At 31.2% G+C, this 5,349-nt stretch overlaps 1 pseudogene; it reads left to right on the top strand.

The window, feature by feature from the left end:
- The first annotated feature begins 603 nt into the window (after positions 1-603).
- Positions 604-5,060, top strand: LOC136208071 (dnaJ protein homolog ANJ1-like; annotated as a pseudogene).
- Positions 5,061-5,349: the final 289 nt, after the last annotated feature.

Here is a 5,349-nt window from a genome sequence, read left to right as displayed (position 1 = left end):
AACTACAATTTCAATGTATAATTTAATAATAAAATAACAATGCTTTGTCATTCAATATTAAAAAATTTATAAGGATATATTTTTCTTTCACAACTGTATATATGAGCTCAATATAGTAGCTCAAGACTTAAGTGATTCTACGACGTTTGTACTTTTCGACAAAGAAATTATAAACTATTCTTTTTTTTAAACTTAAAATTATTTTAAAACAAAATATTAATATCATTATACATAGATGATAAATAATTAAAAAAATTAAATTTATGTACAAAAAATTTATCGACCCGTGCAACGCGCGGACACAGTACTAGTTTGACATAACTTAAAACTATAATTTGACATAATTGTAGATAAGTTTCAAAAGTAAATTTCCATGTAAATTTTCCAAAAAAAAAACCTTTTACATGAAATTCAAAAAACAATAAGAGAAATTTATAAAATTGGCCCAATGAGAAAACTCATTAACATATTTAGGTTCATTCATATACATGTTACCATAAGCTTCTAAAATACCCATAACACTCCATTCCTCCTAACCTTTCTCATTCTCTTCTTTCTTTCAAACGCCTTCTCTCTTGCGAACACAACAATGATCAGCGAACGATGACTAAATCAAGAAAGAAGAAGGACCAGGATAGCTCGAAATCAAAAGTACATCCCTTCCACATATGTGTTTGCTTCCTTCTTTTTTATTTCAGATAGGTTTTAGGGTTTATGCATGGACTTGTTGTGATATGTTTGGTTAGGCTTGATGGTTCCTAATATGGCAGATTACGTTTAAAGGGGGTAAATAGAACTATTGAGTAATTTACACCTTTAAAAACTTTTCTTACTCAAGTCAATAGGTACATAAGGCAATTCTCAAAGTCAGCGGCAACTTCAGCATACTGCACTACAAGAAAAAGGAGTAATAGTGAGAAGAAAATAACGATAATAAAACAATTCTCATTAAAAAATAGATATAACGAGAAGAAATAATATCATTAAGTATTAATAATCAATAATTTTATTTTCAGATATTTTTTTTATAAATATCCTCATTAAATAAGAAAAACTTAATGAGAATATGAAATATTTTCATTAAAACATATAATTAATAATTATAATAAGGACAAATAATATCATAAATATTCTTCAAACATTTAGAGCCCAATTTTTTTACCAAAATATTTGGAGGCGCCATGGATTCCCCCCAATTTTTTTATTAAAATATTTTAGAAATGCATCATCCGTTCCCCCAAATTTTCACAAAACCTAAAATTGTACTTCATCCCCAATTCCTCTTCCAGTTCTAGGTTATTTTCCCTTTCTTCTCAATCCCAATCGACCTCTTCATCGGACTTTTCAAACTGTCACAGAAATTCATCCAATCACATCTCTCTCATTAGGTTTTCGCCTTGTAGTAGATCGCAGTTCAAAGAGTTGTCTCAGGCTTATGAGGTGTTGAGTGATCCTGAACCCATTTATGATCAATACAAAGAAGATGCACTTAAAGATGGAATGGGCGGAGGGAGCGGCGACCATAACCCATTTGATATTTTTGAATCCTTCTTTGGTGGGAGTCCTTTTGGGGGTAAGGAAATCGATTATTTCATCTTCTGTTTTTACCAGTGATGTTTTGTGGTGCATAAATAACGACAAATTAACTTTTAATGCTATGTAGGTGGAAGTAGCAGAGGAAGAAGGCAGAGAAGGGGAGAGGATGTGGTTCATCCATTAAAGGTCTCAATGGAGGATCTTTACCTTGGCACAACCAAAAAGCTTTCCCTATCTCGAAATGTCATTTTCTCAAAGTGCACTGTGTAACGCCCGTATAAAAAAATATAGGTTATAAAATAGATGCATCGTTAAGTTTGCATATTAATTATATTCTAGCAAAATAACATTTAGGATACCTATAAATAATTGGAATAGATATATTAAGTATATTTTAATTTAATTATATATATATTATTTAATTTGAGAGAGCAGTTTTGCGTGGGTATAGCTTTCTTCTATGTTAAAGGTCATATTTGGTAAAGAGCGTTTTGGGATAAAAAGAGCGGTTTTGACCAACTTTAACGGTTTGACCACTGAAACCACTGATTGGAGTGTTTGGTGGAGAGAGGTTTATGAGAGAGTTTTGGGATGAAAACGCTAATTTAGAAAAAGCTCTTTTTAGGAGCTTTTTCAATTAGCGTTTAAAATATTAAAATTAATGGACTTCTTTAATCCTAATTATTTTATGTATATTTTTATGTATTAAAAAAAGAAATGCCCTTATTCGTCTTTTTGCATAAACCGCTATTATCAATCAGCTAATTTTTACCAAACAGGTCTACACAAATAGCTAGTCAAATCAGCTAATGTAATCAGCTAATAGCTAACAGCTAATGTAATCAGCTAAAAGTATCTGAACAAAAAGGAAAATATATTTTCTTTCTATGTCTCCGCCGTCAAAAGCTAAGGAAAACATATTGGGATTTTAATTGTTTAGGGTTGCGATTCTCTTTCACAGATATGTGATGGTATTACAAAGATTTACTTTTAACTATTTTCTTCTTTCTTCTAACACTGTTGTTGTCTCCATTATTGGTTAATCATATGCTAAAACTCCATTCTTTGAATAGTGGTTAACTATTGTGTCAGAAACTCCATTATTGTCCCATGGGTTTCCTTTATTCTTTTATACATATCTTGAAATATTAATTTTTGTCTTTATGAATCATGATACATGATACTTGAGTGGATTCATTTTATTAATTAATTATTTTAGTGATGTTGAGTTCAAAATAAACTTCTGAATAAGGGTATATTGAAATTGATTTAATGGTTATATATATAGAACACATGGTTTATGATTTGATTTTTGTCCGAATAGGTTCCAGACACATGACTTTTGTTTTTCTTATTTTGAAACTAGTATATATATATTTTGCAAACTATTCAAAAGGTTTCTTTGTTTCATATATATATATATTAAATATTACCATAATTTAGGACTATATATAATGTTATATAACAAACTTTATTAGATTAGCACACCTGTACACTTTTAGCGTTCATGAATAATTAGTTAATGAGTTTATATATTAAATATTATTTTAGGATGCGAGGATCAAGCGGAAGATAGATCCGGAGAAAACGCTTAATTAGATTTTGTGGGTGTCAAAGGTAAGTGGTTAATTAAATATATAGTGTGTGTTCTTGTTTGTTTGGGTGCTATATTTGATTTGGTGTAATAATTGCTTATTGATTGATTTATATGCTTGATATGTATACTTGATATATTTATGATGACTACGGTGATGTGAATGAATCGAATTTTGATATTGATGGTTGTGAGGACATGAATGGTTGTTAGACCGAGACTTATTGGGGATAGAATGGAAATCGATTATTATACAGTTGATAAACTTTGGATAATATGAAAGATTGGAAAATTATAAGAATAAGAGTTTATCTAGGATAAGAGATTCAATGGTTGCGACTGAAATGAGAAAAATGAACATTGTGATCACGTGAAATATAAACACCGGGTATTTGTTACGACAGGGTGTTAAGGTGCCGGGTATTTGTTACGACATGGTACCTAGAGATAGGAGACAGGATACCAGGTATTTGTTACGACAGGGTATCTCATGATATGATTTTATTGGCCATGCAACCATTGAGTATTACTAGACTATGATAAGCAGAGCCCTTAAAGAAAAAGAACTTTTAAAATTTAAATTGATAAACATGTTGCTTGATAACCTATAATTTAAATGCACGAAATTATTGTATGCGTATGTGGTTGCTCTATGTATTTAATTAACTATCTTATTGAGTCGGCAGATCACCCCCTTGCCACCACCACTTTTCAGGAATAAAAGATTAGGGACGCTGGTTCCGATCGGTCAATATGCAAAGTCGTCAGTATTAGGATTTTTTTCTACCTTGATTAATTACTGAGACCTTGTATGTCAATTTATATATTAATAGTTCAATCGACATCGAAACTATATTTTTGTGCGGAATCAGTTTGCGGTACATTTTAAGCTCATTTGAAATAGTATTTGAAGTTGAAGTTTTGATTAATTAATTTATTTAGAATGGAAAAACTGAGTTGTTGAATTAGTTGAAGACATCGTATTTCTGTTTGAATTAAAAGAGGTGGTTTTTGAGAAATCATTATGTTGCCTTGGTTTTGAATGCCCAACTTCACATTACAGGTCCTTAGATTCATATATATATATATGCAAACATTTTTTTTTTATCATGTTGGGAATTCTGAATGTGTGTGTATATATATATAAAAGTTTGAGAAAATATTTTTTTTATACATGGCACCCATGTGGTTATATATGTATATATATTAGTGTGCAAAAGTTTAGTTGTCTAAACTTTCATTTTATTTATTTATTTATCCTTATTATTAATACTATTATTTTAAGGTTATGGAAAAGTTTATTAGTATATATTCAAATGGATAATTATTATTATCCTATGAGTTTTGGTTTTGCGAAAAAAGGAGGTTACACACTGGATGAGTTATTACAGCCATCTCATCTCTTATGTTCTTTATTTCATATTCAATTGTGATGATTACTGGCAAGAGGTTTCTTTTTATAATGCATGAATGCAAAAAGGGGTCAAAGTCTGAAGCTTCAATGAAGTTTGCTGGGTGACATGGTACATGGATGAAGGTCTCCATATGGCAGTTCGACCCATCAATGATTCAACAGATGCAACATTCCTATAATGAGTGCAAGGGAACTGGCGAGCCGATTAACTAGAAAGATAGATGCACACAGTGCAAGGGAGAGAAGTTGTTCTAGAGAAGAAGGTGCTGAAAGTAATAATGGAGAAGGGAATTCATCATGGTCAAAAATTTACATTCCGGAGTGAAGCTGATGAAGCTGTATGTTATAAATTACTTTCAAATCTAAATGTTTTATTACCAGTATATGGATTAATGGATTTTTATTTGGTATGTTGCAACTGATACCATTACCGGAGGTATAGTTTTTGTCCTCCAACAAAAGGATCATCCAAAATTCAAGAGAAATAGAGTTGGATTATGGAGTGTGATGCTTTGACCCTGTTCAAACACGATCCATAACAGGAAGGATCCCGGCGTGTGTGCGGGCAGGCATTGGATATCACACAAAGTAATTGTGGAACAGTTAATATTAGATTGAGCATTCATCACTATTGATAAATGGGAGATGTATCCATGATCACTTGTGGAGACTTGACTCTAAATCCTTGCAAGGTGATAGACTAAGAGTCGAAATGGAGATTTCACTGAATCTATTTATTCAAAGTTAACTCTACCTGAATAAGTAAAATGAAAGTCTCGCCATACGTGACTTGACACTATCCATA

This window comes from Euphorbia lathyris, chromosome 10, assembly GCF_963576675.1.
Source record: "Euphorbia lathyris chromosome 10, ddEupLath1.1, whole genome shotgun sequence".
Lineage (NCBI taxonomy): Eukaryota > Viridiplantae > Streptophyta > Magnoliopsida > Malpighiales > Euphorbiaceae > Euphorbia > Euphorbia lathyris.
This window is presented reverse-complemented; position numbering and strand designations above follow the sequence as displayed.